Raw genomic sequence first — 26,265 nt, forward strand, 5'->3', positions numbered from 1 at the left:
GAATTAGGAATCGATTAACTAAATCCATTAGGATTCTAGTTAATTAATAACTTTAGAATTTTAGGTTTAATCAAATACTAAGTATTTCAGATTTAACTAAAACATCTAATTTTTGTAGAATTAGGAAAACACGATTACTTGACTCGCAAGCAATCCTAGCCGGCCAAGGCTTTGCACGTGTGGCCTTGAGCCCACGTTGCTTGGTCGTAAAACACGCAGCCCGCGGCCCACGAATGGGCGCTGCTGCTTCGCTCGGCCCAGGCGCGCTGGGTGTTGGCAGCAAGCAGCACGCGGCCCACTCGTTGGGCGCTGCTGCTTGGCCCCTTACCTCGCTGCTCTGTGCGTGGGCTTGCTTAGTGCTGGGCCTTGCGTCTCGCAAGCTCGTTCGTCGAGCGTTCACACGTCGCGCTTCCGATTCGTTTTTCGATTCCGAAATTCATTTCCGATTCGAACAAATATTTACGTTTCCGTTAATATTCCCGATTCCGGAATTTATTTCCGATTCCGGTAATAATTCCGTTTCCGGCAATATTTCCGATTTCGACAATATTTCTATATTCGATAATATTTTCCGATACGAGCCATGTTTCTGTTTCCGGCAACATCTATGACTTGGATAATATTTATATTTCCGTCATGATCCATATTTCCGTTTCCGGCAATATCATCATTTCTGGAGCATTCTATATTTTTCCTTTTGACGATTTCAGCTCCCACTGGAACCGAGATCCGCCGTTTCCGAATGTTCATAAATAGAGTATTTAATGAATAATATATTCACTTAAATACTTGATCCGTTCACGTACTATTTGTGTGACCCTACGGGTTGAGTCAAGAGTAAGTTGTGGATTAATATTATTAATTCCACCTGAACTGAAGCAGCCTCTAGCTGGGCTTTCAACTCACTTGATCTCACTGAATTATTAACTTGTTTAATTAATACTGAACCGCTTTTATTAGACATTATCATTGAATGCATACTTGGACCAAGGGCATTATTTCCTTCAGTCTCCCACTTGTCCTAATTCCTTTGTCGCTTGATGCCTTCTCATGAATGAAAACATGCTTGAATAAATTAAAAACATGGTTGAACAAATTCAAAACATCGTTTGATATATAAGTGATTACCTAAGCGTTGCCGTTATAGTCTCCTTTTACGGTGCGACGCTTGACAACGTCAAAGTAACCAGTTCTCAAACAAGTAATCTCAAATCACTCAAGTATTGAGGATTAGTGTCTAATAATGTAATGAAATTTACTTATGACAGATTTTCATCTCTTATAGTAAAGTTTCATAGGTCTGTCCGATACTAATCTTCTCAAGTAAGTATCTATGCAAATGATTGCGACATTGCCATGTCCACATAGTTCAAGAAACATAACTACTACTCATCTTGCATTCTAGCCGTCTAGCGTTTTCTATGCGTCCACCTTTATAGAAAACTTTCGACCAGGGACCATTTTTCAAAATTTGACATTCAAGTCCACTTGATAGACATTTCTTAGTCACATGACTGGTCCTAACAGTCTATCTTGAATATATCGTCAAATTGAAAGGACTCATCATTTAATACTAAACCAAGATTAAATGGAATATAAAAATACATTTTATATATGATAAGTGTTCAACCCCAATGTTTTACAACCATGGGCCTCTAACCCATCTTTAAACAATTATGGAATTCAAAGCTATGCTTGATTTCTAGTGCCACAATGTGAGTGTTGTTTCTCACTTGTTGCATAGGTTTAGTTATCATGCTTTGCCAATCTTAATATCTTTTTCATCGAATGTTCTTCGAGATAGATGATAAGATCTTTTGAGTATGTTTATTTTGTGATCTAGGCTTTCTTGCTACAATAGTGGTTCTACGCATTTTGCAATGAAGAACCATCAAGTCAGTAGGCATGTGACCCACCCATTCTACAACTCTGTTTTATTGCTTCTTAGGCAATAAGTACTTTTACTTCAACTATATAGGTTGCTAGTGATGCTTTTTTTGGATTTTACTTATCTTAGCAGTTCATAGATATGTGGATGACTTTCCATCTGTATCTTAGATCATAGAAATTAATATTTTAATTTCCCACGCAACAACGCATGGTCTCCAATCCATGTTGTCAATTCAAAACACGATGCTCTTTAGCTCGTCCTTGCCAATGGTTAACTCCAAAGGGATCTTGCTTGATCCTTTGCCAGTGTTTATGCGTGTAGCATCAATATTTAGCATATCTTTATTTCCTTGAATCAAGAACTGTTCCTATGTACCTTTTCAAGTACCATAAGTTTTTCTTGATCTTAATCTAGTTGATCCTTACTTAGATCAATAGAGATTGGTATATGTTCGTCATGTCTAAAGTCATACGATCCATTTTTGGCGAACCTCTTATTATCATACATGATAAATTCTTTTGCAGAATAATTCGCAATTGAATTATATTCATGTAACTTTAGCTCATCTAGTTTCAGTAGATACTAAATCCAGCTAAATTCTTTGACATATAATATAGGTTAAGAATCACATTTAGACTCTTTGATGTTTAACTTGTAAATGCTTTTACATAGTTCAAACATTCTTTAGATTTATTCATATGGGTCGAATATCTCCAATGGAGTATTTTCGTGTTTGATTTAGTAATTGCCATTACTTAATCCAAAACAATAATATAAGATCTTTGTAAATAGATCTTAGTACCCAGTATGCACTAAGTTTCGCCTTGGTCCATCATTGATAAATAATTTCAAATCTAAGTCATTAGCATTTGAATGTTATTTCAGAATAGAGAGATATGTGTGTGATACACATAGGACCAATTAATTTTTACGTACTCCCGCTAAACTTCTTATATATCTATAAGAATCATGTACATTTTATGAAACTAAAATACTTATTAATTAGCTTCACTAAAATATAGTTTCAATTCCCAATTGCTTGCTTCAATCTGTACTTAGATTTCATAAGCTAGCTTTCCTTTTCAAGTATTTATTTGTATCCACAAATCCTATGACATGCCATATACATAGTTTCTTCCAACATTTGATTGAGGAACATGTTTTGTCATCCAATTGCCATATGTACCAATATGCAATAATTGCTTGATTAATAGACTTGAGCATTACGATTATGCATGAGGTTTCAACACAATCCACACCATAAATTTTCTTGTAATCTTTAGCAACTAATCTAGGTTTGTGTGTGAACACAACTCCATGTTTGATGATTTTTATCCTTAAAACTAATTTTACAACCAATAGATGTAAACCATTCTTGCAAATCAACAAAATTTCAATTTTGTCATCAAAACATTGAGTACGTTTTATGGCCTCTAATCATTTAAAACATTTGAGTCTATATGTGACCTCTAACCATTTTAGGGAATCTGGGTTTCGTCGTAGATTTCTTACATGTCACAAACTCATTAATATTCATGATAATAGTTTGACTGCAAGTTGTAGGTTTATTCACTATCTAATAGAAGAATCTCATAGTTTCAGTGACCTGAACTCTATGCCTACTTGGGTATAGAACATCAAACAATAGAATATCAATATACACTTGAAAGTCCTTTGAACATTCTGTTCTCCTTGAAGCACTTGTAAATTCTTCTAAGAGATGTTCATTCTTTAAAGCCACTTCTAAAGTCCTTAAAGAATAAGTGTTTGGATTTTCTGAAGAACTTCGAAAAGCCTCTGGAATCTCCGTTTATGTTTGTTGTTCGCCTCGAATACTTTCGAGGTCTATTTTCTCCCACTTGTCATTTTGGAAACGAATCCCCAAAAGGACACTATTTCGAGCAAACAAACATTATGTTCTCAAAAATTCATGGTAGAAATAATACCCTTGTGTCTCATTTGAATAAATCACAATGAAACATATATCCATACTTGGGCCTTAGTTTGTTGAATAACAAACACTAAGCTCCCACTGATTTTAGCAACTCTTTAGCTTTGAGCTTGGATCTTGACCTATCTTCTCTTAATTGCTTATATGTTGTCGCTGGTCACTTGTCGCCTATGCTTTGTCGCTGGTCTTCCGTCGCCTATGCCTTGTCGCCTGATGTTGCGTCTGACCTTTTCATTCGACACGACATCACCTGAGACACGACAGTACCTGGTCGACACGACATGATCAAACATCAAAGTAGTTAAAACTAATTTTACAACCAATAGATGTAAACCATTCTTGCAAATCAACAAAATTTCAATTTTGTCATCAAAACATTGAGTATGTTTTATGGCCTCTAATAATTTAAAACATTTGAGTCTATATGTGACCTCTAACCATTTTAGGGAATCTGGGTTTCGTCGTAGATTTCTTACATGTCACAAACTCATTAATATTCATGATAATAGTTTGACTGCAAGTTGTAGGTTTATTCACTATCTAATAGAAGAATCTCATAGTTTCAGTGACCTGAACTCTATGCCTACTTGGGTATAGAACATCAAACAATAGAATATCAATATACACTTGAAAGTCCTTTGAACATTCTGTTCTCCTTGAAGCACTTGTAAATTCTTCTAAGAGATGTTCATTCTTTAAAGCCACTTCTAAAGTCCTTAAAGAATAAGTGTTTGGATTTTTTGAAGAACTTCGAAAAGCCTCTGGAATCTCCGTTTATGTTTGTTGTTCGCCTCGAATACTTTCGAGGTCTATTTTCTCCCACTTGTCATTTTGGAAACGAATCTCCAAAAGGACACTATTTCGAGCAAACAAACATTATGTTCTCAAAAATTCATGGTAGAAATAATACCCTTGTGTCTCATTTGAATAAATCACAATGAAACATATATCCATACTTGGGCCTTAGTTTGTTGAATAACAAACACTAAGCTCCCACTGATTTTTAGCAACTCTTTATCTTTCAGCTTGGATCTTGACCTATCTTCTCTTAATTGCTTATATGTTGTCGCTGGTCACTTGTCGCCTATGCTTTGTCGCTGGTCTTCCGTCGCCTATGCCTTGTCGCCTGATGTTGCGTCTGACCTTTTCATTCGACACGACATCACCTGAGACACGACAGTACCTGGTCGACACGACATGATCAAACATCAAAGCAGTTATGTGATCATTAGTCCAAAAAGTGGGATAACATTAATTATATTATGATTTCCTAAACATATTATAATTCTAAACATGTTATAACTCTTAAGTCACCAACAATTAACAAGCATGAAGCAACTGAAAAAACATAGGAGTTGAAGTATATATTTTCGATTTAATCATTAATTCTTAATCTAATTGTTAGCTACCCGTTGATCTAGATGCAGGGAAAAATTGGAAGTTCATAATTGATTTATTTTATTTTAGTTTGGTCTGGCCGTCTAGACAACCCCCCAGATTTTTGGCTGCATACCTATGCATGCAGAGCTGGGTGCATATGAGCTTTTATCGACATCGTGAAATAGTTAAAATTGAACATGATGAAAAAATAAATGAACATGAAAAAAATATCTTTCTTCATACTTCTCTTTAGAGAAATAATAATTTAGATTAATTTAGTAATATTAATTAATTATATCAGAAAATTTAGTACGTCCGCACAAGTTTAATCACTATACGGTACATTTCGATAGAAAATTATCATTCGAAAAATAAATAAAAAATATAAACATTGATGAATCTTTTTCTTCTTCTATGTTCCTCTTTCCTCTATGCTTCTTTATCTCTCCCCTGCAACTTTTTCTCCATCTTAATAGTTCTTATTTGTCCCTTCTCGTCGATAAATTTTCTACCACCAATTGCAAACGGATTGAGTTCACCAACTTCTCCTCCACTTCTTCTTCGACTCTGTCTTTTTTCCTCCTTGTTAAATTCTGAAAATTGAACAGTGAATCTTTTTTTAATTAAAAAAGAAATTGACATGTTATCAAACATAGTATGAACATTAAATTTCTAAAACTGAACATTGAGTTTTAAAAATTGAACATAACAAAGAATAATAGGTGAATTTTTTTAGAAACTAAAAAAAATCACCTATTATTGATTTAAACACATTTACTCCAATAATCGAGTATTAAATATTTTAACAGTAATTTAAATTTACAAACCCATAAATTGAACATATTATTTATGAACACGAGACATAAGAAACTGAACATCACACAAAATTATTGAACATATATTAGTTTTATAAGTTGAGTTTAGTTGAACATAATTTTATATAAGTTGAACATAAGACTTTAGAAACTGAACATCACACAAAAGTATTAAACATATATTAGTTTTATAAGTTAAATTTAGTTCAACATGATTTTGTTTAGTTGAACATGATTTTATATAAGTTGAACATAAGACTTTAGAAACTGAACATCACACAAAAGTATTAAACATATATTAGTTTTATAAGTTAAATTTAGTTGAACATGATTTTGTTTATTTGAACATGATTTTATATAAGTTGAACATAAGACTTTAGAAACTGAACACCACACAAAAGTATTAAACATATATTAGTTTTATAAGTTAAATTTAGTTGAACATGATTTTGTATAAGTTGAACATAAGACTTGAGAAACCGAACATCACAAAAAAGTCTTGAACATATATTAGTTTAATAAGTTGAACGTGATTCTTTATAGGTTGAACAAGAGAGTTGAAAAATTGAACATCACTCAAAATCAAGACGAACAAAGTAGAAAATTATCATTTTTAAGAGAAGAAAATATATGTTCAACAATATTATCAGTGTAAAATAGATGAAGCTAATACTAATTACTATGCTTAAAATTAATCCATATCACAGCCAAAAATTTAGCAATGCAACTTAAGTTAACATTTCACAATTACACAAATTATATAATTAGATAGATGTTTTTAGTGCAAAACATAATTGATAGATAATCACATCATATATTGTACTAGTAAACTGATTTCAATTAATAAAAACTACAACATAAGCAAATTTCTCTCAATCGCAAACAAATATCGTTCAAAAAATAAAACTAATTAACATCACACAAAAGTGTTAAATTTAGTTGAACATGATTTTGTGTAAATTGAACATGATTCTTTATAAGTTGAACACGAGAGTTGAGAAACTGAACACCACACAAAAGTATTGAACATATATTAGTTTTATAAGTTAAATTTAGTTGAATATGATTTTGTGTAAAGTTGAACATGATTCTTTATAAGTTGAACACGGGAGTTGAAAAACTGAACATCACATAAACATGTTATTATTTGAGAACATCACTTTTATAAGTTGAATGTGATAAATTATAAACTGTACATAACAAATTCAGAATTAATATTTAACAATAATTATCACAAGTATAACCACAAAAAATACAGAAATTAATCAATCAACAAAAATAAAAGGAAATGAAAGAGAACAATAGAAATTCCATACCACACCAATCAATAGCTTTCTTCAAAACATTATTGGCACCATGAGCACACTCACCTCGTTCAGAATCTAAAGTATTAGGGCCACCTCTCTTCGTCTTCGCGCAATACGTCCCTGCTTCATCCTCAACTCCTCTTATCTTTGTCTTGCTGAAGAAGCTTGATCAATCTCTAGTTGACCTAAATTCCGACTCACACTTCGAATATCAACAAGCCAATCCCCAAATTTCTTGTTCTCTTTCTTCTCAACGTAAACCCTAACTGCCGGAATATGCTATTCCAGCATTTGTTTCAAGTCGAAGACCGCGCAATCTTCATCAATCTCCGCTCGATTTGACGAAGAACAGTAATAGATCGGCGAAGAAAGACGTATATTATTTTCCGACGGCATATCAAGGCAGCGGTGGCAGAGAAATCGGAGGAGTTAGCGATGGAAGCAAAGAATGAGCGCAGCATATCGACGACGGCGAAAGGTGGAGGGGAGAGAGAAGGAGTGACATCAATGGAGGAAAGAGAGTGGGAGGTTTTGATGATAGAGAAAATGGTTAGAGAATATGGGCAGAGGTTAGAGGAGAGAGAAAATGGGTATGTGATATAAAATAGGGGCGTGGTTTCTTATTGTTGAAACACAGTCGTTTAATTGCATATGCATATATAGATAGGTGCATACCTATCTATATATTAATAATTATAGACAACCCATTGTATTTTAAATTACGGAGTAGTCTTTTGGGCTTAAACATATTACTATCTTCTCGTATGTCAAATAAAAAAAGGAAAAAAAAACAAGTAGCCGTCAGGAAATGTGAAAACCCGTAAAATGGTTCGTACAACTATCGAATATTCATCCATTCTTAAGTTGATAGGTTCCATGGGGTTTTGGATGTTATTGGTATGATAGCTATTCCTTAAACATTGTTCATTTATGATGATGACTATGATTCTATAGTGTTGTTCGCCGCTTCAATTCGTCCGATTGTTTCTGCTTTTTGATACTAGAGGTATGTATGACTTAAATTTCTTTTCGGTCGTTTTGTATTGGGCAATATTAGGATTTTGTATGGAAAAGGGTTGGCTGCTGGTTTGATGGGGTCGTTATTTTGGAAGTTGAGTTCTCAGTTTGATGGAGAAAAGGCTTTAATTAATAATGTTCCTGAAGTTCTAACTTTTGTATTATGTTCCACTGACAAGTTTGGTTCAATTTTAAAAAGAGATTCAAAAGAACTGAATTATAAGTAGTAAATTAGTGCAAAGGAAAAAAAAAAAGGGGGAGAGCATAGATATACGAAGAAGAGGGTTGAAGGAGGGTGAGATTGAGAGGGCAGAAATGTGCGTATCGCAAGAAAGCACGAGTCCTTTCCAGAACTTGGACTTGCGACAATTGATGTTGCTTTGTGGAAGCTAGGCTTAATTTGAAGGACTTTCTGATGTCACTACTCATTAGTCATTTGTATTAGGAGTTCCTTAGACTATATGCAAGAAGAAATAGATTGAGGATTAAGTAATGCGTTTGGCAAAATTAAACTAGAGTTTTATAGACAAAAAAACTTCGCAGAGTTTTATAGAGATTTATATATATTGTCATTTCTAATATTATACGAAGTACTTCGTATGGGATAAGATATTCTTGCTGTGAGATTATTGTATAATACGTGGTCTCTTTAATTCTTCTATTTGTCATGTAATGTACTGCTTATTTTTTTAATCAATCCTATATATACTTTGTATAAAGAGTTCCCTTATTGTCAGATTTGACGATCGTCAGTTGATGAGAGGTATTCGAACAATAGTCGGAGCAATTGACGAAGAAAGAATTGGGTTATTTGACGAGAGGTATTGTTCCTTAGTTTAAATATACGTTGTGATCATCATAGTTTTCCACTTCTTATTATCAATTAAAATCGTATAATTAACTCGAATTTTTTTTATACCCTCATAAAATACGATTAAGAATATTCCTTGGACATACTCAAATAATTCTACAATATGATACATTCAACAATCATATCCAGTACCTACGTTCATACCTCAGCTCAATCAAATTTTATAATGGAACAGTTGTAGATGAAAGGAAAAAGGAGAAAATTTCTAGAACATAAAATTAACAAGTGATGCACTCAAAGATTCATCACTTTTTTTATGCAAAAAATTCATCACTTTGTTTGTTGAATAACAAGTATTTATATGATATTATGTACACTTTTATTAAGTAATTCACATACGTAGAGAATCAATCTTTGATTAAACTGCCACATACTTAAAAGTTGGACCATAGAGAGTTTACTATAATTTTTGTAATCAAACTTTGTTCAATTCAAGACATTTCATTCACCTCATTTAATTTTTTAAGAAAATAACAAAAGCTATAAAATTCGTTTTACTGTAGCGTGCTGCATTTAAAATATTCGATTATATCGTACTGCCATTTATTTTGTTGGCTTTGCTTCCATAGGTTTAAATTATATGATGATCTTAGAAGCTGCTTTATTCTATCTTTATCATGATTTCCAATGGTATATTGTTATGTTAATTTACTATGGTATATTGTTTCCTAATTGTAGGCAAAAATGAAATACATGTAGTTTCTTTAGGTGTTCCATTTGTCACATGAGGTCTTTTTTTTAATCAATATGAATATATATTTTCAGATTTGACGATCGTCATTTGAGGAGAGGTATTTGAACAATAGGTCGAGTAATTGACAAAGAAGGAATTAGATTATTTGACGTGAGGTATTTTTCCTTATTTAAAAATATATATTTTGATAGTAGTTTTACACCCTTTATTATCTATTAAAATCGTATAAGTCCAACATTTTTTATAAACTCATAAGATACGATTGAGATATGAGACATCTAAGAAATAATTAAATAATTGATGCTTGAACATACCATATTGAAACATTAGAAAGAAATCGATACTTGATTCCATGTTCCGTTTATTTTTGGACTTTACTTCAAGTACAATGGTGTACTATTTTCTATTCCTAAGGTACTTATTTTCTTACATTTAAAACCATATAATATTTGTACAATGATCTATTAATAAGGATAATGATCTATTAATATGGTATTAGGCGGGTTTATTTGTAATTATTATCAATTTAAAATTGATTATATACCATTAATTTATATGCTACACTCTATATATCTCGTGCTTATGCACGGGCACATTCTAGTAGTGAGAAAACAATTAAGGGGTGAGCGCGAATTTGAATCTAATAAAAATTGAAGCTTTAAAACTAATAAAAATTGAAGCTTTAATATATAATTCAAATCTGAAAATTATAATATTTCAATTCAACACATTCTTCAATAATTCAAACATACAAATCATCAAAATTCGGTGTTCATAACCGATCCCAGCATTTTAATTAATCAAAACCAATAATAATAATATAATTTAAATACGGAATTGAAATAGAATAGGCAAGGAAGAAGAGAATTATACCAATCCGGCCTATAGCACGGTACAATCACGAATTGAATGTGATTGGGAGAAAAAAAGAATTAACGGAACACAAACAAACACACAACACACTCAGCGAACAAGCAAGCAACAGGGGCGGTGAGGGCTCGGCGCAGCAGACACGAGAGGAAGGAGAGAGGCGAGTGTGCGAGTGTGTGTGGGGGCGAGGGCACCAACAACACAAGAACAACACACGGCAACAACAGCAACCACAGCACGCAAGGTGTGGCTGTGCGGGTAGGTTGCAACGACGAGGGCGAGAGAGGAAGTGTGAGGGACAAGGCACGAAAAACACAGTAAGGGGGTGCTAGGGATAGTGCTCGAAGGCACGGGGTGCAGCAACGAACTGCAGCGCTCGTGCTGAGTGATCGGGTAAGGGGCGACGGGCAAGGAGAGAAAGAGAAAAGTGAAATACTGCAGCAGGAATTCAGAACGCTCATAACTTTTAATGTATAACTCAGAATCACTCGATAGAAAATGAGATTCTTACCCCCAAATCTGGGTTGCAGCATTTTTTTTTTTTGCTAGGCAAGCAAGATCGAATAATATTAAGTTCAAAACAGATTTACAACCTAAACTAACTCAAGGATGAAACAAACCAACTAGGTTGGACCATTCCATCAAAGAGCTAGAAACAGAAAGCTATCTTACAGAGTAGCAAACCACAAGCTTTCTCTCCTAGATACATGTTTAGGTAAAACAACCAAAATTCGATCTCTAACATTTTGCTTAACTCTAGCTACCATATTCTGAACAGTTGGAAAGGAAGCATTCCAAAAACAACCATTCCTACTTGACCAAACAGCATACACTGCAGCAGCTAGCATTGCAAAGCTAACCTGCCTTCTAAACTTTGACATTCTGCCATGAGCAATACACCTCATGAGCTGCTTCAGATTACCAGTGGAATAAGTAATCCCTAACCAAGCTTTGAGAGCACTAATGCATCTGCTGCTATAGGGACAAGCAAAGAACAGATGCTTATGATCTTCATCAGCTTGTCCACAAATCAGGCAACTTGCAGTATTACTAACACCAAATCTTGCCAATTTTGCAGTGGTTTGAAGCCTGTCCTGCACTGCCAACCAACATATGAATCTATGCTTAGGGATATTCAGCCTATTCCACACCATATTATCCCACTGAATCACAGGTTTTGGACCAATAATTTTCTCATAAACTGTTTTCACAGAATAATGAGGCATAGCAGCTAACTCAGTTTGAGTATAGACTAGTTTCAACCTCTCTTTTATGGCACAAATCTTCTTCCAATACCAGCTAGCAGAAGCTACAGGTTTATACTCCCACCAATCCCCATCCTTAATGTACACAGCATGGACCCATTTGATCCAAACATTATCCTGCTTGGAAGCAATGGCCCAAACATATTTTCCAATGCTTGCAATATTCCATCTGAGAACATCTCTAAATCCAAGTCCACCTTGCTTCTTATCACAACATGAACTTTCCCAAGAAATGTTACTGTTTTTCTGACTATAAGCTTGCCCACTCCAGAGAAATGCTCTACAAACTTTAGTAACTTCCTGCAGTACTTTCTTGGGTAAAATAAATACCTGAGCCCAGTACATATGAATACTCATCAACACAGAATTAATGAGCTGCATTCTTGCTGTGTAGGAAAGATTCCTTGAACTCCAGACTTTAATCCTAGCAACCATCTTATCTACTAAGACATCACATTGAGCAGCAGAAATTCTTTTAGCACAGATGGGAACACCTAAGTACTTAAAAGGAAGCTGACTCCTAGTAAAACCAGAAACATTGACAATTCTGTTGATTTCATTCTCAGCCATACCACAGCAGTAGATAGCTGACTTCTGCTTGTTGGCTAACAAACCAGAAGAGTTGGAGAACAGCTTAAAGGCTTGAAGCAGAAGATACACAGAGGGGAACTCACCTTTACTACACAGGATTAGATCATCAGCAAAACATAGATGAGTGAGCTTGAGTTCTTTGCATCTAGGATGAAACTGGAATTGAGACAACTCACTCATTTTGTAGAGAATTTTGGACAGGTACTCCATGCAGATCACAAACAGAAGGGGAGACATGGGATCACCTTGTCTTAAACCCCTTTTTGACTTGAAAAAGCCATGCATTGTGCCATTAAGCATTAGAGAGAACTTAGGGGTGGTCACACACTCCATTACAAGAGCCACAAAAGCTACAGGAAAACCCAGCTGTACCAACATTTCTTGCAGGAAATCCCAATCAACTGTGTCATATGCTTTTTGAAGATCAATCTTCATCATACAACTTGGTTTAGCACTCTTCCTACCATACTGTTTTACCAAATCCTGAACCACCATGATATTATGCACTATGTATCTGCCATGCACAAACCCCCCTTGATTCTCAATGATCAAATCTGGTAATACTTGCCTCAATCTGCTACAGATCACCTTAGTAATGCATTTATACAGAGTATTGCAACAGGATATAGGTCTGAATTCACTCACATTCTTTGGACATTTAGTCTTAGGAATGAGAGTAATGACTGTATGATTTAACTCCTTAAGCAACCTGCCTTGTTGGAGGACATCCAGCACAGCACTGACAACATCATCACCAACAATGCTCCAAGCATCTTTATAGAAGTAGGATCCATACCCATCAGGTCCTGGTGCTTTCCTACCAGGAATAGAGAACAAAGCTTTCTTCACCTCATCAGCTGTATAAGGAGCATTTAGAATATTTCTATGAGCATCTGTAATCAATGGACCAGCTTGGACAATATGACTAAGAACAGGTCTTCTATCAGTGTGAGTAGTACCCAACAAAGTTGTGTAATAATCCAAGAAAGCTTGAGAGATATCAGCAGGGTTATCTCTCCAAATCCCATCCATGCCATGAATGCTGTAAACTTGGTTATGATTATTCCTAGCTTTGATACTCTGATGGAAGAGGGAGGTATTTTCATCACCATCCCTAATCCATGAAACCTTTGCCTTCTGTTTCAAAAACTCTAAATAGGCTTGATGCTTATTTTTGTAATTCTGCACTGCATTGAGTTCTGCATCAGCAAGACTCTGATCAGCAGGATCAAGATGCATTGATGTCTGAGCTGCAATCATGTCATGGTATGCTTGAAGATCAGCAGCTTGAACATCAGAGAATCCCTTTCTATTCAACTCTTTGAGAACCAACTTCACTTTCTTCAGTTTGTGAACAACACCAAACATCTTGCTCCCTTGAACTGTACCACTCCATTGTGCTTGGATAAGAGTCAGAAAATGAGGAGCAGATTTCCACATTGTAAAATACTTAAAAGGCTTTTTCCCCCCTGTATCCCTAGGATAGACAGTCAACAATCCAGGGGAATGATCAAAACAACCCTCATTCATAAAACACACTTCAGCTGAGCTATAAACACCTAACCACTTAGGATTAGCCATTATTCTATCAATTTTAGAAAAAACTCTAGCTGCACCATGCTGCTTATTGTTCCAAGTGTAGAAATTACCCACACTCTTAATATCTTCCATACTACAGAAATGCATACAATCACACATATCCACTATTTCAGTATTCCTAACAGGGGAGCCAACTCTCTCATCAGTACTCATAACACAATTGAAATCTCCACACAAGATCCAGGCATCCTGTGTGTTTAAAGCTTTCAAATCTTTCCACAACACTTCTCTATTAGAGCTATCATTGAAAGCATAAATGAAAGTACAGAAAAAACTAGGCATACCACTCACTGGTTGAATGAAGCAATGCATAAACTGACTAGAAGCTGCTTGGATACTCACAGAAAAGCTTCCTGGATTCCAAGCCAAAATAATTCTGCCACCATTATGATAACTTGCATTACTAGAGAAACACCAATTTGGGAAAACTCTTTGGTAAAGCTTCCCTAAGTTAGGAAGCTTAACCTTATGCTCTAGGAGACCAACTAACCCCACATGATATTTATGAAGAAAATGCTTCACAGTATCCTGTTTCTGAGCTAGGTTGATACCCCTAACATTCCAAGATAATATCATATCCATAAGATTTGGAAGAGTTCCCTCTTCCTGTGCTACCCTCCTCAATGTCATCTTCCCTATCCAACTCAGCAGTACTGCAAGCACTGTGACCACCATCATCATTCAACATTTGGAAAGAATTAACAACTGGTGTTGGAACCAAATTGGTAGGTCTAACCCTGATTGGCCTGAGAGTTCTCTGAAACCCCTCCTGATCCACCTCTGGTACCACCACTTCGGTGTGATTCTGAACTTGTTGTTTTTTCTGCACCCATATTCTCTTAGTTTTCCCCTTCCTACACTCAATGGTTGAATGCCCAACTAGTTTGCAATTATCACAAACAGTTGGTCTCCACTCATAGGTGATAGGTACCTGAACCAGCTCACTATGCTCATTCATAAATGAAACTTGATCAGGAAGCTTTTGTGTGATTGGCATATCAACCAACACCCTAGCTTACTGAAGTTTATCCCTACTCACAGTGGCTGCATCCCTCTTAATTGGTTTGCCTAACTGACTCACAATCTTGAAAAGAGATTTTTCACCCCAATATTTAAAATTCAGAATCAACTGAATCCAGATGGGGACAGATTTGATCTCTTCCTTCTCCATATCCATATCAACACTCCAGGGTTTCACTATCATAGGTTTGCTGTCAAAGAAAAAATGGCCAGAAGTGACTTTGTCTCTCATGTCCATAGTCAGAAATCTCACTAAGTAGACCCCCTTTTTCACCAACACCACCTTATCAACATTAAAGTTCTTCCAGATTCTCCTAATAAACCCTTCCATAACATGTATTGGGGGATTAGCACCAATAATATAGCAGATTATGGAAGAATTCGAAAAATCCACCTCATCCTGTATATCATTAAAATCAATCTGTACAGGGCTAGAAACAGGATGCATTTCAATTGGATCAGGTGGCCTAAATTCATCATCAACACTATCAGCATGTTCAGTCATTACTTCATCAAATTGTTGCAATATTGGAATGGAAATCGTACCAATGTCAACATTAGATGGAGTATTATTCACCTTGTTAGCTGATCTGTGAACAGATTGCATCCACTCATTGAAGGAATGCCTGAGTTCAGAACGAGCTTGCAAGTGTTTCAATCCAGATTTGGGGGTGAGAATTTCATTTTCAATCGTCAAATCCAGTGCTTCGACTCCTAAAACCTCCTCAATCGATCGAGTCCTAAGAGCCTGAGAATCAGATGAAGGTCCTCTTGGTTTCTGCTTTGCATTGCCATGCTTACTACCTTGCATTTTGCCCCCAGACTTCCTTGCCATGGCAGCAGTGCACAATGGAGATCATGCACCGAAGGGAAACTTGGGGGAGAAGGCAAGGTTTTCTCTCGCTTCTCTCTAGAGTTTCTCTCTCTAATTAATTAGGAATTAAAACTTGGTTGCAGCATTTACAAGCTCGTTTTGAAATCAGGCATTCCTTCAATGAATGGATGCAATCCATTCATCGATCAGATAACAAGGTGAATAATACTCCATCTAATGTTGATATTGGTACGATTTCTATTCCAATATTGCAACAATTTGATGATGTTATGACTGAACATGCTGATAGTGATGATGATGAACTTAGATCACTTGATACAATCGAACCACACCCTGTTCTTAGCCCTGTGCAGATTGAACTTGATGACATACAGGATGAGGTGGATTTTTGGAACTCTTCCATTATCTTCTATATTGTTGGTGCTAATCCTCAAATACATGTCATGGAAGGGTTTATTAGGAGAATCTGGAAAAAAATTTAATGTTGATAAGGTGGTGTTGGTGAAAAAAGGGATCTACTTGGTGAGATTCCTGACCATGGATATGAGGGATAAGGTCACTTCTGGCCATTTTTTCTTTGACAGCAAACCAATGGTGGTGAAACCTTGGAGTGTTGACATGGATATGGAGAAGGAAGATATCAAATCTGTCCCTATTTGGATTCAGTTGAGTCTGAATTTCAAGTATTGGGGTGAAAAATCTCTTTTCAAAATAGTGAATCAACTAGGCAAACCAATTAAGAGGGATGCAGCCACTGTGAGTAGGGATAAGCTTCAATTTGCTAGGGTTTTGGTTGATATGCCAATCACATAAAAGCTTCCTGATCAAGTATCCTTTATGAATGAACATGGTGAGCTAACTCAGGTACCTATCACTTATGAGTGGAGGCCAACTATTTGTGATAATTGCAGGCTAGTTGGGCACTTGACTTCTGAGTGTAAGAAGGGAAAAACTAAGAGAATTTGGGTGCAGAAAAAACAACAGGCTCAAAGTCACACAGAGGTGGTGGAACCAGAGGTGGATCAAGAGGGGTTTCAAAGAAATCTCAGACCAATCAGGGTTAGACCTACCAGCTTGGTGCCAACACCAGTTGCTAATCCTTTCCAAATGCTGAATGATGATGGTGGTCACAGTGCTTGCAGTACTGCTGAGTTGGATAGGGGAGATGACATTGAGGAGGGTAGCACAGGAAGAGGGAACTCTTCCAAATCCTATGGATAGAATTTTATCATGGAATGTTAGGGGTATCAATCTGGCTCAGAAGCAGGATACTGTGAAACATTTTCTTCACAAATATCATGTGGGGCTGGTTGGTCTTCTAGAACATAAGGTTAAGCTTTCTAATTTAGGGAAGCTTTACCAAAGAGTTTTTCCAAAATGGTGTTTTTCTAGTAATGCAAGTTATCATAATGGTGGCAGAATAATCATTGCTTGGAATCCAGGAAGATTTTCTGTGAGTATCCAAGCAGCTTCTAGTCAGTTCATGCATTATTTCATTCAACCAGTGAGTGGTATGCCTAGTTTCTTCTGTACTTTCATATATGCCTTCAATGACAGCTTTAATAGAGAAGTGTTGTGGAAAGATTTGAAATCTTTAAACACACAGGATGCCTGGATCTTGTGTGGAGATTTCAACTGTGTTATGAATACTGATGAGAGAGTTGGTTCTCCTGTCAGGAATACTGAAATTGTGGATATATGTGAGTGTATGCACTTTTGTAGTATGGAGGATATTAAAAGTGTGGGTAACTTCTACACTTGGAATAACAAGCAGCAGGGTACAGCCAGGGTTTTCTCTAAAATAGATAGAATTATGGCTAATCCCAAATGGTTAGGTGCTTATAGTTTAGCTGAAGTGTGTTTTATGAATGAGGGATGTTTTGATCATTCTCCTGGCTTATTGACTGTTTATCCTAAGGATACAGGAGGGAAAAAACCTTTCAAGTATTTTACAATGTGGAAATCTTCCCCTCAATTCACGACTCTTATCCAAGAGCAATGGAGTGGTACAGTTCAAGGGAGCAAGATGTTTGGTGTAGTTCACAAGCTGAAGAAGGTGAAGTTGGTTCTTAAGGAGTTGAATAGGAGGGGTTTTTCTGATGTTCAAGCTTCTGATCTGCAAGCATACCATGACATGGTTGCAACTCAGACATCAATGCATCTTGATCCTGCTGACCAGACACTTGCTGATGCAGAGCTCACTGCAATTCAGAACTACAAAGTCAAACATCAAGCTTATCTGGAGTTTTTGAAACAGAAGGCAAAGGCAGCATGGCTTAAGGATGGTGATGAAAATACCTCCCTTTTCCAACAGAGTATCAAAGGTAGGAACACTCATAACCAGGTTTACAGTATCTATGGCATGGATGGGATTTGGAGAGATAACCCTGCAGATATCTCTCAAGCTTTCTTGGATTACTATACAACTTTGCTGGGTACTACCCACACTGATAGAAGATCTGTACTTAGTCACATTGTTCAAGCTGGCCCTCTGATTACAGATGCTCATAGAGATATTCTTAATGCTCCATATACAACTGCTGAGGTGAAGAAGGCATTATTTTCTATCCCTGGTAGGAAGGCACCAGGTCCTGATGGATATGGTTCTTATTTCTATAAAGATGCTTGGAACATTGTTGGTGATGATGTTATCAATGTTGTGTTAGATTTTCTGCAACAAGGCAAACTGCTAAAGGAGCTTAACCATACAGTCATCACTCTTATTCCTAAGACTAAGTGTCCAAAGAATGTGAGTGAATTTAGACCTATTTCCTGTTGCAATACTCTGTATAAGCGCATTACTAAGGTGATCTGTGGTAGATTGAGGCAAGTTCTACCAGATTTGATCATTGAGAATCAAGGGGGATTTGTCCATGGTAGGTACATAGTTCATAATATCATGGTGGTTCAGGATTTGGTGAAGCAGTATGGTAGGAAGAGTGCTAAACCAAGTTGTATGATGAAGATTGATCTTCAAAAAGCATATGACACAGTAGATTGGGATTTCCTACAAGAAATGCTGGTTCGGTTGGGATTCCCTGGAGCTTTTGTGTCTCTTGTTATGGAGTGTGTGACTACTCCTAAATTTTCTTTGATGCTCAATGGAACAATGCATGGTTTCTTCAAGTCAAAAAGGGGGTTAAGACAGGGTGATCCCATGTCTCCCCTCTTGTTTGTGATATGTATGGAGTATCTATCTAGGATCCTCCATAAAATGAATGACATAACTCAATTTTAGTTCCATCCTAGATGCAAAGAGCTTAAGCTTACTCATTATGCTTTCCTGATGATCTAATCTTGTGTAGTAAAGGTGAATTTCCTTCTGTGTATCTTTTGCTGCAAGCTTTTGAGCTGTTCTCAGTTTCCTCTTGTCTCTTAGCCAACAAACAGAAATCAGCTATCTACTGTTGTGGTATGGCTGAGAATAATATCACCAGAATTGTCAATGCCTCTGGTTTTACTAGGAGTCAGCTTCCTTTTAAATATCTAGGTGTTCCCATCTGTGCTAAAAGAATCTCTGCTGCTCAATGTGATGTTCTAGTGGATAAGATGATTGCTAGGATTAAAGTTTGGAGTTCAAGGAACCTATCCTATACAGCAAGAATGCAACTCATCAATTCTGTCTTAATGAGTGTTCTTATGTACTGGGCTCAGGTGTTTATTCTGCCTAAGAAAGTTTTGCATGAAGTCACTAAGATTTGTAGATCTTTCCTTTGGAGTGGACAAGCTTATAGTCAGAAAAACAGTAACATCTCTTGGGATAGTTCCTGTTGTGATAAAAAGCAAGGTGGTCTTGGCTTCAGAGATGTTATCAACTGGAATATTGCAAGCATTGGAAAGTATGTTTGGGCCATTGCATCTAAACAGGATAATGTTTGGATCAGATGGCTTCATGCTGTGTACATTAAAGATGGGGACTGGTGAGAATACATGCCTGCAGCCTCTGCTAGCTGGTATTGGAAGAAGATCTGTGCCATAAAAGATAGATTGAAGTTAGTGTATACTCAGGCTGAGTTAGCTGCTATGCCTCATTATTCTGTGAAGACAGTTTATGAGAAGATCATTGGACCTAAACATGTGATTCATTGGGACAACATGGTGTGGAATAGGCTGAATATCCCTAAGCATAGATTTATATGCTGGTTGGCAGTGCAGGGTAGACTTCAAACCACTGCAAAGTTGGCAAGATTTGGTGTAAGCAATACTGCAACTTGTTTGATTTGTGGACAAGCTGATGAAAATCATAATCATCTGTTCTTTGCTTGTCCATACAGCAGCAGGTGCATCAGTGCCCTCAAAGTTTGGTTGGGTATCTCTTACTCTACTGGTAATCTGAAACATCTTATGAGGTTCATTACTTAGGGTAGAATGTCTAAGTTCAGAAAGCAAGTTAGCTTTGCAATGCTAGCTGCTGCAGTCTATTATGTTTGGTCAAGCAGGAATAGTAGTTTTTGGAATTCTTCTTTCCCAACTGTGCAGGATATGGTAACTAGGATTAAAATGTTAGAGATCGAATCTTGTTTGTTATGCCTAAAAATGTAACTAGGAGAGATAGCTTGTGGTTTGCTACTCTGTAAGCTTGGTTAGTCTGTTTTCTAACTCTTTGGTGGAATGGTCCAACCTAGTTGGATTGTTTCACCTCTGAGTTAGCTTAGGTTGTAAATTTGTTTCGATCTTAATATTATTCGATCTTGCTTGCCTAGCAAAAAATAAAAAATATTCTAATTAAATAAAATACATTTAAATAACATTTAAAGGCGTTTTAAATTCTAAATATCATAAAAATACTTTATAAATACAATAAAATATATTTATAAAATACAGAAAAATACGAGGTATTACATCAGCCTCCGGCCATCATCATTGGCCGACCATCATAATCACCATCCGACCATCATCATCGGCCGACCATCATCATCATCATCACCCTACCATCATCATCATCATCATCATCAGACCATCATCATCCGACCATCATCATCATATTCGATCATCTTCCAACAAAAAACTGAATTAATTTTTTTAATTCATTGATTAATAATCTATATTATGTATGAACTCAACATTGTATTAGATAATTGATACATGTTAATGACTTTTCAGAAATTCATTTAATTAATAAATTTGATCTTTTATTTTCTGTGATTCAAATCCTCCATTAATGATGTTTAAAGGACGCAATCCTAAATTGATGATATTTGAAGAACTCAATCCCTCCATTGTGATTGAAGAACTCAATCGATTTAACAACGAAAAGACAAAAATAACCTTGTTAATTTATTTCATAATTTAATAAAAAATTCGCCAATAATTTTATCTTTATTCATTTTATAATTAATTACATAATAATCTTTTTTAATTTTAAGTAAATAAACGTTCAATTTTTTGAAATATTATTGTTATATATCCGATATTAACTAATTTTAGTGTATGTGGGCATCATATAGTTAGTTGTTTATGGTTTGTAATTCGTACAATACTTGGGACAACAGTTGAATACGATCAACACCATAACCTTCTCTGTCAAGTACTGTATGAACAACCTGATTCTATTACTTCAATCAGACACATAAATTCAATGTGAACTTTGCATGTTCGTATGCAAATGCAAATATTCGGTTCGTGTGAAGAATATTCTGCAGTTTTGTGTTATCTCTGTTGAACTCAGAATGATACAATCACCAAAGAATTGAGCAATTATGTTGAACAATCTGTTGTTGAATCTTTTCCCTGTTGCAAAGGGCATCACATCACTCAATAAACAGATCAATCAAACATGGCAAGTTATAAGGAGCTCATCGTTTCAAAAATTATAAGGATCCTCAATGGCGAGGGTAAAGTGTGATTGAAGCGAATCCTTGTATTCAAGCGTAAAGCTAAAATGTTGGATTTATAATAAACCTTTTTATACACTACAAAAAAAGGTTCTATTTATGACGGGAAATCCCGTCATTGACCCGTCATAAAAGACCAATTATGACGGAATTACCCGTCACAAGCCCGTCATGAAAGGGGGGCGTCGTAATTCACTACCCCGTCATGACCCCGTCGCAAAAGCTTATTGTGACAGGAAAAAATCCCGTCGCAAAAGCCTATTATGACATGGGAAAATCCCGTCACAAAAGGCCAAACATGACGGGCTAACCTCCCGTCGCAAAAAGCTAACTATGACAGGGTCACTCCCCGTCGCAAAAGGCCATGAGAATGATTCTTATAGCACCTTCTAGCTTATCATGCACCTGCTAGTTATGAATCAATATCAATGATTACTACATACATACTAATACCATCAACAGATTATAAAAGTACCATCAAGTTCATTTCACAAAATCCAAATCTACAACAATGGCCCATGATTAAAACTACCACAACAATTGTCTGATGCCCAAGAAATCAAAAATAAGACCACAATAACACTTGGTCTGATTACTGCAATTTAAATAAAATTCAAAGTTTACAGCAGATAGTAGAAGCAAGGCACATTAGCCCAGCAGGAAGCAAGGAAGCACATAGCAGCACCAACCTAAGAAGTAACAGCATGTCAGACACTGCATATTTTTGGCAAAAAAAATCACTCAGAACATGCATTTCTGTAAATTGTCAATGATCTGTAGATATACTTCAATGTTTTCTATAAACTATAAAGTCATAAAGACAAGACGAAGTCTTCTCATCGACACTGCATTTTACACAAGCACTCCAAAACCAATACAATCTCGCTATGTTAGTGTATCAGGAACAAAATATTTCAGACTTAGATTAATTAGCAATATTTTTTTTGATGGAATGACACTAATTTCATGTCAGATTGATGGAATGACACTAATTTCATGTCAGATGTTTAAGAGATTCAGAAACATTAGAGTCTAGTAAAGCCTTTTTCAAGTTTGGTTTTTTCAGCCTTATTAACTGATACATATATTGGTCATCAAATGTATCAGTTAAGAATGTGGTAAATAGTCCTGTTGCATAATCAAGTACATTTAGTAAAGTGAGATCGACATCTTAACAACTAAGATCCCATATACATTAATCTTTGGCCCAACTTCTAATAACACTATACTATAGCCCTTAATCTACTGGCCCAAACTATCAGATCGACAGGACAAATAAAGCAGAGAAAAGGAAAGGGCGATTAGAGTATTCTTAACTTAGGAGGAGGCCAGGAGTGCATATTCTTAACCAACGAATACTAAAGCAGATGTTTAGATGAAGAATTCAAGAAACAAACGTACTGGAATACCAACCTGAATTTACAGTTGCAGACAAAGGAATAGCAGAAAACAGGTACCACAACTCATATATAACATGTGACAGTTCTTTGTACCTTGAAAAAAGTAAAGCAAAGAAATTAAACTTCACAAGATTATGGAGAAAATGCATATCATCATCAAATTTAAAGAGGGATCAATCACTTGATTAAAAGAGGAAGATTTGTAGTATTTACCTTACTTATCTCTAAAAGCATCTAGAATGGCCTGAAGTTTTCCCTCCATCTCTGGATTTTCTTGAATTGTCTTCTTGATCATTTCCTTTAAGAATTAAAAATCAAGTTATTTGCAATATCCCATAGGGTTTCACAGTTTCAAAATCCACTTATGGAACTTAAGAAAACCCCACTTATGGAACTTAAGAAACAGAGAGGAAGGAAGATAAACTTACATGTCTTTCCACAGTTTCGGGCTTGTCTAAGATAATTCCTGTTTTGTGAATGTCGAACCAAAACTTGGAGGATTTCCAGAACTTCCACCCTACAAAAATTCAATAAAATATATCACACTTCTAGAAAACAAAGTAATTGATGTAAACATTATAACAACTAGTACAATTACTTGCTTATACCAACTAGTACAATTTTTTATAACTAACTCTACCTGCGGAGGAAATACCAGAATCTAGTTAGACCACACTGATCAACAGTTCAACGCCCAACTCCAAAGCAAACAATTAACTGTTTACCGTTGAGCATATGATTATCCAAACTTCCTTTGGGCATATATTCAGAGACTAAATAAAACTTCTCCTCAGTCCAGCAATATCCTAATGAATGAGCGAAGTTTGGATGTGACAATCTTCCCAACAAGTTCAGCTCATCCTACATTTCCAGAGACAAGAGTATGTGATAGATTAAATCTAACTCATTCCAAGTTATTCAAAATGTAGCAGCAATCTTTAAATCACAATCCAAACCATAATATATGTAATTACCTGAATTCTTTGTTGTTCTTCAGTCATTGTAAATTGGCGAACTTTGTATTTACACTGTTACACACCAATCTACCATATGCAAAGTACTCTTACCTAAGGCCTGAAATTCCAAATCAAATTTTAATTCACCTTTCCCCGAAAGTTTTAATCGATTTAACATGTTTAATTATGTAGTATGCCCTTCAAATTCAATTCTATTTCATCCTCATTTGCATTACCAAATCGTGGAAATCTTACTGTAGTAGTGTAGTTGTAATTACGTTTTAAACGACGTTTGGAGCATATTGATTGGGTCTTTTATAAAAATACCCCTTTGTGAGCAATGCAGATAACCTGTTTGATAAAATTCCGAAGTAAATTTGGGTCAGGAATTGGGAGCATATATTATTAAACATATTGGGTTAGGAATTGGGAGCATATATTATTAAACAAAAGGTTGAGGCCGAGAGCTCAATTAGTCAATTCCCACTTCTTCCAATAATATAACTATATATCAATGTTGATTAGTCAAAATTAGCCGTAATTTTGTACATATCCTAAATGTTCTGATTGAGTATTGAACTAATTTACAACCATAATTACCAAACAACTTGCTGCTTAATTTCAGATAAATCCAAAAAAACCTTCTAACAACTTTAATTGCAGATTATTAAAGCTAGAATTAACCAAACATCAAATTCCAGAGCAAAACAAACCACCAGATAACCAGGAGATACTAATTCGCCACTATAATGAGAAGCAATTTAGTAAAATTTGCCGATAAATCAGATTGAAGTTACAAATTCTCGGAAAAATCAAATAAACACAAATAAAATTGGAGTGACAGATTCTCAAACAAATTCAACTGGAGATCAAAAAAACGACCATAGGAGAGATTATATACCTGATAATACTTGAATCATCAATTTGGAGAAAACCTAATTAACTTGCATCCGGATTTAAACTTGATAAAGCTCGATTTTAATCAAATAATCACTGATTTGCAGCAGAATTGGACAAATAAAACTTGAATAAGCTCGATTTTATGGAGGAATTTCAAGAAATCCTGCGATTTTCATCGGTTTCTACGGAGGAGCTTCATCGCCTTCGTCGCCTTTGTTTGATGGAGCGAAAGGAACAAAATGAGGGAGGAGAGAACATATGACATTGCTGTAGGTTTTTAATTATCTGCGGGTAAAACTCTATCACAAAAACGACGGGATTTGGGCCTGTCGTAAAACCCACCACAAATAGCGACGGGATTTGGGCCCTGTCGTAGAACCTTCACAATAACGACGGGATTTAGGCCCTGTCATTAATGGGTTGTCGTTAATAAACTATTTTTTTGTAGTGTTAATTAATTAAGTTTTTTTTTGATGCAATTTAATTAATTAAGGGCGATGATAAAGGTCGCAAGTTGCGACAACATTTAGTTGTCGCAATCTTACTTGTCGGAGTTTAATTGGTACATATAGGCGCCACATATGCTATGCTTCATCATAATATTTTTACTATCGATTAATGTGATATTTTTACTATGAAAAAATGTAAATAAGGTAGTCGATGTAAACAGGCCCGGCCCTAGGGGGTAGGCGAGGGGTGCGACCGCCTAGGGCCCAAGACGGAAGGGGCCCAAAATAATTGTCTATCCAGTAATTTAGTACTAGTAATAAACAACGCATTAACTACACATGTTATTTCCTTGGCTCATTGGTAGAAAATAGGTTCTAAGGTTTTGATATCTACTAGAGGTCTAGGGTTCGACTCCTTAGTACTCAGTTCTAATTAATATATGTGAGAAAAAAATGCTTATTTGATGGACTATGGGTTTATAAGTTTTAAAATAGATAAGCATCTTAATGAAGACAAAATTAACTGACATTTTTATATGCTCAAAATGAACCTTTATTTTCAAAAAATATCTCTTTACGCATATTAATTATCTTGTAATTAAGTGAGTATTTATTTTATT

The 26,265-nt window shown here is 35.7% G+C and overlaps 1 long non-coding RNA gene across 4 annotated transcripts; it reads right to left on the reverse strand.

Annotated features, from left to right (window-relative positions):
* Positions 1-22,407: 22,407 nt before the first annotated feature.
* LOC110785319 (uncharacterized) lies at positions 22,408-25,463 on the reverse strand. Of its 4 annotated transcripts, none has more exons than XR_008923195.1 (8): positions 25,198-25,463; positions 24,552-24,647; positions 24,315-24,414; positions 23,981-24,201; positions 23,769-23,857; positions 23,554-23,638; positions 23,354-23,433; positions 22,408-22,629 (listed from the first exon to the last, which is right to left on the reverse strand). It is a non-coding gene; the product is annotated as an uncharacterized lncRNA (long non-coding RNA). The 4 variants fall into 4 exon arrangements; XR_002532583.2 differs by having other exon boundaries at positions 22,409-22,629; positions 24,575-24,647; XR_002532585.2 differs by lacking the exon at positions 24,552-24,647 and having other exon boundaries at positions 22,412-22,629; positions 25,198-25,461.
* Positions 25,464-26,265: the final 802 nt, after the last annotated feature.

Source organism: Spinacia oleracea, chromosome 6 (assembly GCF_020520425.1).
Source record: "Spinacia oleracea cultivar Varoflay chromosome 6, BTI_SOV_V1, whole genome shotgun sequence".
In the NCBI taxonomy this organism is placed as follows: Eukaryota; Viridiplantae; Streptophyta; class Magnoliopsida; order Caryophyllales; family Amaranthaceae; genus Spinacia; species Spinacia oleracea.